This window comes from Dasypus novemcinctus, unplaced genomic scaffold (assembly GCF_030445035.2).
Source record: "Dasypus novemcinctus isolate mDasNov1 unplaced genomic scaffold, mDasNov1.1.hap2 scaffold_104, whole genome shotgun sequence".
Classification (NCBI taxonomy): Eukaryota; Metazoa; Chordata; class Mammalia; order Cingulata; family Dasypodidae; genus Dasypus; species Dasypus novemcinctus.
In genome coordinates this window covers 657,934-669,515 of record NW_026688144.1, presented here as the reverse complement: position 1 = coordinate 669,515, position 11,582 = coordinate 657,934, and positions in this window count along the sequence as shown.

Genomic DNA, 11,582 nt, shown 5'->3' with positions numbered 1-11,582 from the left:
GTTGATGAGCTTCTTTGTCTAGTGTCAAGGTTTAATTAGTTGCTGCTTTTCATGTGTGTTAAGTCTTCTCTTTGCCATTTTGTTCTTCTTATTCAATTTCTGTCCTATTGGCTAAGTTCACTTGAAGGAAAATATTAGGGTAAGTGAAAGCAAAAAGAGTAAGAAAAGAAAAAAGTATAATAGTAGTATTGTTAGTAAATATTAGCAGAAGAACCATGTGAGATCGAGAAGAATGGGTATTAGACTCATGTAAGCTGTGTAGAGTTATAACAGTAAGAAAAATGGAGTATCTATAATGAGACAGTAACCTGAATATGGTGAGGAATATAGTATTAATTAAAAGACCAGTGTGGTCAGGAAAGTGGGAAGAGAAAGGAAAGGACAATAATATAGAGAGTGAATAAAAGACAGAAAACAGTACAAAGGTATTAGAAATAAAAATTGGGGGCTAAATTATGAGCAGTGGAATGTAAGAGAAACACTAAATGATGGAGAATAGAAAGATGTAGAGGAAAGGGGTAAGTATTGGTAGCCAAAATCAGTACACTCAGAAAAGAGGAAATAGAGGATGAGGAAACACAGCAAATGTGAATCACTCCCTGCCACACCTAAAATAAATAATATAAAAAAGAAGAGAAAGGGAAAAAAAGGGGGAACAGTGGGGGTGGAAATTCAAGCAAGAAAAGGGGGATGAAGAAGAAGAGGAGGAGGAGGAGGAGAGTAAGAGGGGGAGGAGGAAAGGGCTGTGGGGTTATAAAGAGGAAGGAAAAACAAAAAAATAAACCAATAAAAAAGACCAACGTTTCGAGCAAGGAGTCCTCTTTGCATTTAAATAAAATGCTTAGGAGTCTGACCTTCCCCCTTTCTCCCTTTTTCCCTTCTCTCTATCCCAGGGCAGCAGGAAAGCTGTGTGAGGTGTCCAGTAGGAGAATCAAGTGGGTCCTTGGTGAACCAAATCACCAGAGAAAACAATGTCTTAATTTCCCAAGAGAGCGTGCCCACACATCACCAGGAACACCAAATATGCTAATAGAAGTTTTCAAAACACATCTTACAGTCCATCTCCCTTAGTTGTACTACAGGAGGGCTAGTTGAATTTTTTAAAAAAGATTTATTTATTTATTTATTTATCTCCCCTTCCCCCCCCAATTTTCTGTGTCTATTTGCTGTGTCTTCTTTGTTTGCTTCTGTTGTTGTCAGTGGCATAGGAATCTGTGTTTCTTTTTGTTGCATCATCTTGTTGTGTCAGCTCTCCGTGTGTGCGGCATCAATCCTGGGCAGACTGCACTTTCTTTTATGCTGGGTGGCTCTCCTTACAGGGCGCACTCCTTGCACATAGGGCTCCCCTACGTGGGGGACCCTCCTGCTTAGCAGGGTACTCTTTGCGTGCATCAACACTGCGCATGGGCCAGCTCCACACAGGTCAATGAGGCCCGGGGGTTTGAACCGCAGACCTCCTATGTGGTAGGCAGACACTATAACAACTGGGCCAAGTCTGCTGCCTAGTTGATTTTCTGACTCCACCTTCTCCCAGACCAAGTTTCCGATCCCAGCATTTTTAGGTAAATTGGGCTTTCTTGGCAGATTTGCCTTTCCTTTCTTACCCAGTTTTCCCCAAACCAGCTGGAATGCTCCTCAGCTCAAAAAAAAAAAAGGGGGGGGGTGGCAGGACCTGAAAATTGAACCCCCATCTCATTTGGCCCCTCTGCACCTCCCACCAAAACCATTCAACTCACAGAGTCACTCCAAAACTGAACGGCTAGTGTATTCCCTTACCGCAGGGAGCACTGGATTTGAGAGAGCGCTGGATTTAGGAGTGGGAAGTCTGGGATATTGTCGGCTTGGGGTCTGTGGGTCTGTGTAATGTGGGCTGTGGTGGCTTAGGGGTCATGGACCTGGGGAGCATTCTTCTGGGGAACACAGGGCTTGGGAATATCGCCACACTACTAACAGTCCAGGGAATGCCCTAGGGGGAAGAGTCCCACCTCTCCACAACTTCTGACCTCAGTGTTAGAAACTCACAATTCTACCCTTAGCAAGCACGACTTCTGTTCCAGTCTCTCCAAATCAATGTCCAAACACTTCCTGCCTTGCACGTCCCCGAAACAGCCCACTGCAGCAAGATTCCAACTGTACTCAGCCGGCCTTTTGCAGGAACAATTGTGAAGTGCATTCACTCAGGTGCCATCTTGCCCCACCCATCAGCTATCATCTTTTAATATCTCCATTTGTTCATCCCATCTTGTCCTTAAAGGGAAAGTACGTCTGCCTCATTATCTAAAAAAGATGAAGAAATGCACTTGCTAGCTGTTCTTTACTCCTCCCCTGGTTAGCCATGTATATCACTTTGGCTGCTTATATCCTCCCAACAGTGAACTCAGACACGTGGTCTTGCTGGATTTGGGCAGGTTCAGGTCTCGAACCTAATGCCAGGTTGCCTAAGTTTGTTTTTGCCTTACTTTTTTCCTCTGGGTGGGTAACAAAAGGAAGCATTTCTACCAACTACAAGGCACAAGGTAGAAAGTACAGTTAAGAGAATGCAGCACATATGCAGAGTATGTTGGAAAACCCAGTAATCCCCAAGCTCACTGACTCCAGGAACTCAGACTGGGTGAAAGCAGCTTCAACTGAGTCTCTACAGACCCTTCACACACCTTCCATCCTGTGCAAGACACCTGGTCATTCTGGGGGAGGTGTGAAGATAAGTCAGCCTGGTTGTTGTCCACAGCCACATGCTAAGGCCAACAAGGCAATCCTTCGTATTTTCTTAAAGTTCTTGAGAATTCCAGGGGTGCCATACTAAAGGAACTTGTCCCATGGCTGCTGGAAATCCTGGTGTGCCTGTGCTCCAAGTCACTTTACAGGACGGGGAGGACAGAAAACCTCCCAGCATGGGCTCAGGGCTCCTGCTCCCACACGACGGCTAGCCGGAACCAGCCCACCACACCCGAGCTTCCTTCCACTGCTGCCTTCAAGCTTGTCCACTTCTGGCATGGTCACAGGGTGCCCTGGTCCACTGTGGCTTTCACTTCTGTGGAAAGCATCACCTCCAGTATGGCTCCTACACTCCTAGGTTAACAAGAAGCCCAAACCATGGCCAGTGATAAAGTTTTCAGTGTTTGGTACTGTGAAAACTGGATAGCTCTTTGGGTTAAAAATAAACTTGTATTTTCCCACTTCATTGCAGACAAAGGAAAATTCTGGATGGATTTTAAAACGTAAGTGAAAAAACAGCTCTAAGGGCCTTTTAATCATCAAAGCAATGGGGAGAAATCAAAAAGAAAATATCAAACACTTTGACTGTATGCATTAGTCAACAAAAGGGGTACTGATGCAAAGTACAAGAAATCTGTTGGCATTGACAAAGGGGGCTTATTTTGGTTAGAAGCTTACAGTCGCAAGACCATAAAGTGTAAGTTACTTTCCTCACCAAAGTCTGTTACCACATGTTGGAGCAAGATGGCTGCTGGTCTCTGTGAGGATTCAGCCTTCTTCTTCAGACTCCATGGTCCCAGCTTCTTCTGGTCTCAGCTGTAGGCTGGCATAAGGCTTGTCTCTCTGTCTGGGGCTTGTTTCTTTATTGGCTTGGCTGCTCTGGTGTCTCCACAAGGTCAGCTGTAGACCATCAGGTTCTCTCTCTTTCCAGGCCTCTGCCATGTCTATAGAGCCATCTCTGTTCCTCTGTGTTCTTCTCCTGTGTGTTTATTTCCCTGGGATCCAGCATCAAAACTCCAACTACTTCCTTTGCCATGTCTTTTTCTTAGTGAGTCCCTGCCCACCAAGGGGGTGAAGACTCAATGTCCTACTGACATGGGCCATTTCAACCCTTGATCATAATTTAATAAAGTAAAAGTGAAACCTCTGAAGTTAATACAATCTATTATGCCCATAGGAAGAGACCAGTTTACAAACATAATCCAATATCTATGTTTGGAATTCATAAACAGTATCAAATGGCTACACTATATAAAAACTAAAGATATTTGAATTAAATCAAATAAAATCCAACATTTTAAGAAACGTAATGCACCATGGAGAGATCACATTATCTTTAACATACATAACATAGGATGTTGAATGGCCGAGAGTCACCTCTTGGTGGCAGTGTTATGTCCTCTTGAAGGAAACTTTGTAGGTAAACCCCCAGATCAGAAGGCCATTCAGTAACCCAAGGAAACCCAAGCATCCCACCCACTCTTCTGGGATGATACAAGGTCAATTCTCCAAAGGAGGAACTTGGTCTCCTGTCAGGGAAAGTTCTGGAATCCAGACCCTCCCCTCTGAGGTTCAGAGTTACTGCCCAGCCCACTTGAGGCCAGCTGGAAAGAAAAAAAGATAACATGGTCCCCATCACTCACATCACCTAGATATGCCTAGAAAATTAAGGACTTAGAATGAAGCTGGGCTCCTGCTCATTCTGTGGCTTAAGTCCTTCCTGGCCAGCCCACCAGAGGAACACATGTGTGGCTGGAGAAGAGCCACAGGGTCCAACACATAGACCAGGCCTCCAGACACGTGGTGGAGAGGTGGGAGGCACCTTCCTCTCTCACACCTGAAAGCCTGGTGCCAAAGGGGACAGGGCAGCAGGGCAGCCAGCAGGGGCCAGTGCTAACAGCAGGGGAACAAGGAAACAGAAGATCCTCATGGAAAAGGCTGGGCTTGTGCTTCCTCTGACCCTTCTGAGCTGAGTTAACCCCTAGGGTTCTTATTCTGAGAGAAAGATCCTAAAGGGGAAGGATAGACTCAAGAACAGAACATGCAATCACCCTACACTGAATGTAAGAGCTAATGGCACTTTATTTTGTTCCCTAAGCTGGAGAAAACCAGCATAATAGAGTATGATATGCAACATTATTGAAAAATGCCCATTTCTTTTCCTAATGAGTTCTAAAAGTCTCTTTAAAGTAAGAATGATGAGTAAGCAGCAATGCCTGTCCCTCAAGCCCTGGATTAGTTACCAGGAGCCTATCATAGCTCAGAATAACTTTCCTTAGCAATGCTGGTGGATGTTATCACAATCTTAGACAGCTCTTCCTCGTGGGGATTTCGCATATTCAGAACTTTTGCAGAACAAAATATAATTTTCTATCACAGAAAAATAAAGAAAAAAATATTCATCACCAGCCAGCCTCAGTTAGTAACATGACTATCCATTTCCAAAAACTAATCAAACTGAAAAATCTGCTTTTCCTTGATTTGTTTCACCAATTTTTCTTCTTTCCTCTTTTTTTCTTTCACTACTTTATGGATTGAAGCAGAATGTCATTAATAAAACTGACTCAGATTTACATGCTACCACAAAATGGAGCTTCTGGGTTTATTGGTATTTCATTATTACCATTTCTCAAGGGATTTCTTGTTTCACACAGGATGTTGCTTTTAAAACACAAAGCAAAAAGAACGCCACTTACTTTTCTCTCTTGATGTCCATTTGGCCCTTTGTGTTTTGAGTATTATTGAAATTCAGTGTTTCCTGACACTGGTTTGGCCCTTGCTGTCTACCATCACTTTTCCCTCAGAAAATAGCTGAGGTGTGAACAAAGTGCAGGGTGACACAGAAGGAGGGTTGCTGAGGTTGTTGGTGCTGGGGGTAAGAAACAGATGTGACAGTGGAGGAGACCTTGCTACTGCAGGTAGAGCTGCTGGCTGAGAAAGGGTACTTGGTAGGAGAAGCAAGGGCTTTCCATCAGTGGGAAATGGAGCCAGAGACACAACCCCAGAGCGTTGTTCAGGATCAGCTGAGTGGTAGATGGCACCAATAGCCAATTCTCCTCCACTCCTGGTCACCCACAGGAGTAACTGTCCCTGCTCCTCTGCTAAGTGCTTGCATGTGACCAAGGAGCCATGTGTGACTCTTCAGGCAGAAGCATGTAAGCACCCATGGCCAGGAGTTCCAGAGACTTCACACTGAAAGGACAACAGCCTGAGTGGTGGCCCTCCCTCCACCTGGGTTCCTGAGACTGGACTGGGCAGAGCCTCCCTGCCACATACACAAACACACACACACACACACACCTTGGCATGGGAAGTCTATCTTTACTTTTAGCCGCTGTCTCAGTTTGCCAGGGCTAGTCTGACAATGCCCCAGAACTGCTTTTTTAAGCCCCCAGGTTGATGGTTCTATCATGTGCATCTCTGACAGTGGTCAGATCAGGAAGGAAAGGCTTGGCCCAGTGGACCCAGTCCTTAGCAAAAGGGCACTGACCATCACTAGCCAAAGCCAATTAGTCTATGGGGTGCAGCAGTGCTCCAAAATGTATTCACCAAATACAATGAATGTGTCACACTAATGAAAGAGGTTGTTGATGTGGGAGGAGGGGAGTGAGGTGGTTGGGGGTATATGGGAACCTCTTATATTTTTTGAATGTAACATTTTTTGTGATCTATGTATCTTCAAAAAATACAACTAAAAAATTGATAGGGGTGGGGGTGGGGAGTGGAGTATATGGGAACCTCTTATGTTTTCTAATATAACATTTTGTGTGATCTATTAACTTTGAAAAAAGATAATTAAAAAATAAAAAAATAAAAACAAAACATTAATTAGAGCTCCACCGACCCAGGGCTTACTGTGAGCCACTGTATGCACACTAAGCACATTCATTCTCTTAAGTGGTCCATGAGGTCAGTTCTGTTTGATCTGTCCTAGAATGGCAAAGTGAGACAGAGAGGCTGTGACTTGTGAAGGCTCCACAGCTAGTCACCACAGAGCTGATACTTCCACTTGGGGCTCCTCAGCCTGGGCTGCTAACCAACACACTGACTACTGTTAACTGTGCTCCAAGGAAATTGATTTAGGAAGAATTTGATCAGCTTTAGTACAGAGTTTGATCAGCTGTAGTACAGAATTTGCCCTCTTTATGACCAATGATCCCAAGGTCAGAGAAACTGCTCCTGGAGCCCTGGAGCTGATCAGATACCACTGCCCATAATCCCAATACCATGGTGTGAACATTGGTTCAAATAGACTTTGAAATGCCTTTTGCTGTTCTTGTTGCTTTTAAGGCTCTTTTCTTTAGATTTTAATTAATATTTATTTCAGTTGCATCATTTCCTTTTGGCATGCACAAAGCCCCAGGACTTGAATTTGCCTGTAACCTCAGCTAACCAAAACTGCCCTGAAATGCTTTAAACACATAAAATCCCATTTGAATGCATGCGTTCTAAAGACAGTTACCAGACATTGTATGTCCTCCCATGGCCCACTGGGTGGACTGGGGGAGAGTGTGGGCTATAATGGGGACCATTGACCATGAGGTGCAGCGGTGCTCAGAGATGTATTCACCAAATGCAATGAATGTCTCATGATGATGGAGGAGATTGTTGCTATGGGGGGAGGAGAGGGGTGAGGGGAATAGGGGGTATATGGGGACCTCATATGTTTTGAATGTAATATTAAAAAAATAAAGACAAAAAAATAAATAAATAAAGACATTTCCCATTTTCCAGGAGGCAATAAGGCATTCGAGCAGCAGTCAGAGACTTTCTTTCTGGAGGGCCAGGGGGGAACTCTTCTGGCCCTGTGGGCTCTGCCGTTATCACTCAACCCCAACATCCTGCACAGGAACGTTAGAGAAATGAATGGGTGTGGGTGTGTTCTAATAAAACTTTATCAAAACAGGCAGGCGGCCAGATTTGGCCTGCAGGCCTTAGTTTGCCGACCCTGTCATATAGAAAAGTGTGCTTATGGCTCATTCCTTATGTCCCACCAAGAGATAGAGCCCTGGTCACTTCTTACCTCGGGGCCCCTCTCTGGCCCTTGTTCAGTTAGCCCTGGAAGGTGGGGCCATTTATCAGACCGCCAAATTCTGGAAGGAGACACTGAGTCTTCAGGCTCACTCTGCCCTTCTCCCTCTTGTGCCTGGCCCGCAGGGGGCAGGGGCTCTGCTCTGCTTTTCCACCACATTTAAGCTTCAGAATCCACAAGCCCCACTGTGCAGTATTCAGCGGTACCTTCCATCAGTGACATCCCATCGAGGAGCAGTCTATAGTCCACCTTATGGAAAGGGACTCCTCAAAGGTACAAACAAAACGGTGTAGTGTGAACTGTCTGTTATTCTGAAAATCCAGATGAAATTTATATTCTCTAGATAAAGAAGATTTGAACAACTTCATACACCAAGAGTCTTGGCTTTTTGACTATTATCTCATGATGGCCACCAACTCACTGGCAGTATCATAGGTACCGTAGACTCAAAATGTAAACCCCACTTAGTAGTTAAACTATTTACAGTTGTTCAAAAGCTATTGCTCACAGGAAGAAAACAGATGAGGTGTGTGTTTACAGAAGGTCAGGAACCCTTCCGTTCCACCCCCCTCCTGTTTTAATGGCCAGCAGAGACAGGTACCTTGTCAGAGGGCCCCAGAAGTCCCCTTCCTACATCCAGTTCTTCCACATGCTGGAAGCCAGGCAGAGGGGTATCTCAGATTCAAGAGACATCCCGGGGGGCAGGCTGAGGGCCATGGTTGTTTCAACCGGAAACTACGCTTCTGTGTGTGAAGTGAAGCTCATGAGACTCAAGGGGCCTCCCATCAGTACTCGAGCGAGAGTTGACCTGAACTGGGGACTCACCTGGGCACCACTGATTGTGGGTGGCTAGGAGAAGAGGAAGGAGGCATTTTGTGGGATTATTTTATACACCATTAACTTCCTTTCCAATGGAATCTGTGTTCCACGTTATGGGTTGAGCTGTGTACCCCAAAAAGATACCTTGAAGTCCTAATCCTGGGTACCTGAGAACACGAACTTTTTGCAAAAGCATTATTGCAAGCAGAATCATTTAAATTGAATGAGGCTGACTGCAGTGGGTGGACCCTTAGTCCAGGATGGCTGGTGTCTTTAGAGGGGGGGGGTGTGGACACAGACAAAAGTGGGGGGCGGGAGCACCATGGGAAAAGAGACAGAGCAGGCCATAGGGTGACTGAGGAGGCACTGAAAACCCAAGGCTTGCTGGCCAAGGGACAGGTGCCCCAGCGGCCAGGACTGACACACCAGCACGGCCCACGCACTTGCAGCTTCAGCCTGCCGGGCTGAGAGAGCCTTTTCTGGTGTTTTTAGCCACCCAGTTCATGGCACTTGTGACAGCAGCCTGAGAAAAGTGAGGTGTCCCTCTTCTGGCAGTCCCATCCCTCCAGGAGGCCTGAGGGATAGCCCAGGTGCCCAGCTGTCCACCAGTCTGAGGGTCCCCAATCAAGGCTTTTATCTAATCAGATGCCCTGAGGAACACCCTGGGGACAGACAGAAACAATGTTGAAAAGAAAGGAATGGGTGACCTGGACAACTCTGAACACCCTTCTCTTCCTTCCTTCCGCCCTTTCTTGGGGGCTTCGGCTGCTTAGACCCCCAAGGTCTTCCCACCACGCACACCTTCCCAGAGGGGCCGGGCCAGACGGTGCAGACCTATTCCTGGTTCTCCTTGTCGGTGGGAAGGCGGCCCGAGGGTTCCCGTGGCCCAGGACCGTCCATCAGCCTGGTTGCTTATTCATGGCCGCGAAAACCACCGCATAAAATGCTCAAGGGGCCGCATCCTGCACACTGGATAGCCTCGGGGCTCCCTTTCTAGACTGTCCTCGCACCACCGGATTGCTGCAAGGCCCCTCCAGCCCGGGGGAGGGGTGCCTCTGTGTCTCGCAGTACTAAAAGCTCTGCTCTTTCAGGTCCAGGCGACCATCTCAGCGACCCTGCCGAGCAGCCCCTGCCCCCTCCACTCCCGGGCGCCCCATCGAGTCTTCCTCCCTGGTGAGCACTCCCTCCTTGCCCGCTCCCCACTTGACCTTCCTGGTAGCCCTTTCCCACTATGATGTCCTGCTCCCACCCCCACAGAAGCATCCCCCACCCTGCCCGGGTCCCGCCCCCACGCCCTTGCTTGGCCCCCAGATCCCTTCCACGCGGTGCCGCTGGGTGTCCAGTCCCCGCTCCGGGTGGGTGGCACAGCCCTGCCCAAGGCCCTCCCTGGCAGGGGAACCCTGCCCCCAGCACCGTCTCACCCCCGCCGCGCGGTGCCGCCTCTCCCGCCTCACCCGGGCCTGGCGGGAGAAGTAGCTGCGCTCCTTGGGGTCCAGGCGCCGCGGCGGGACTTAGCAGAAGGCGGACTGCTCCGAGATGGGCGGCGGCCCTGGCGTGGTCCGCAGCGTGGCGGCGGTGATCTCCTCCTCATCCGCCAGGCCGCCTGCATCCAGCTTCTCCGCCCAGGCCATGTCGGTCCCACCTGGCTGGGGGCCCCGCCCGAGTCCGCCTCCCTGGCTGCCTGGCGCCCGCCTTCAGCAGTTGCCTGGGAACAGCGGCCTCGCGTCACAAAGCTGGGCGGCGGGCGCAGGGCCAGGGGCGCAGGGCGGAGGGCGCAGCTGGGCTGGGGATGGGACCGTGCCCTCCCGTCTCCTTGCGGGTCCCTGGAGGGCCCACTTGGGACACAAGGAGTCGCGTCTGCTGGACTGGGGGCCTGCACCTGCTTGCCCTTGCCCTTGCCCTTGCACTCCCGGAGGGTTCCAAGCGGGCTGTCCGGAAGAAGAGCAGGCCATGGCAGCGCGGCATCTGAAACCCTCCAGGAGCCGCGGAACAGTAGTGGAAGACTCAGGTGGAATTCACTGCCATGGTATATTAACTCAGTGTGTCCGCAGCAGCATCTTGTCAACGTGCAAGGAGTCGGTTTTCAGCGCCTCGGTCACCACGAGCGGGCACCGCTCATGGTACTGGCAGGTGCTGTTGTGCAGCGGCACAAATCGAATCCATTCAAGTGGTATCTGGCAAAACTGAGCTGTTCCGCAGCGCTCTGCTGTGTCTTGAGTCAAATGCTGTTTCAAGAGGTGTGTTCCTTCTGTCGAAAATTCGCTTAACTCTAAAGCCTGGGATGTGTGTATATCAGTAAAAAGGAAAAGGAGAACTAAACAGGCCTTGGGAATACTTTAACCAGGGCGGCTCTAGGAAGACTGGCTTGAAACATAAATGATAATGAGGGGCAAGACTTGTGAAATCTGGGGAACAGTCGGTCATTCCAGGCAGAGGGAAGAGCATCTGTGGTGGCCCTGAGGCCGAGCCCATTGATGTGCAGGTGGCAGAAAGGGAGGACAAGGGCGGTGCAGCTTTCAGAAGGGGAAGGCAGTAGGGAGTGCAGGTGGACAGGCAGGCAGGGGAGGGGGCGGTCTCAGGCCCGGACCAAGGAGCACCCCTCTCAGGAGGCTTCTTGCCTGTATGTCCTTGATTCAGGCAGAGGTTTCAGAGATTTTTCAGTACCATGTCCTTGATGCTAATTAACAAAAGCAATAACCACACACTTACAGTGGCACCTCTAGAAGTAGAGCACCCTAGAAATATGGCACCCCTAGAAGTACAGCACACCTAGCAGTAGGGAACCCTAGAATTATGGCACCCCTAGAAGTATGACCCAGCAAGCCAGTCTGTGCTCCTCCTACACCACCTTACACATGGACACAACCATTCTAAGGTCCACAGGATGGATGAATAGAGTATGGATTGGAGTGGACTTACTGATATTTCTATTCATGAACTATTGTGATTAATAATTGAAGAAAATGTGGCATTGGTGTGGAGAAAGTTGCCATGTTGGCTGCTGGGGTTGGGAGTG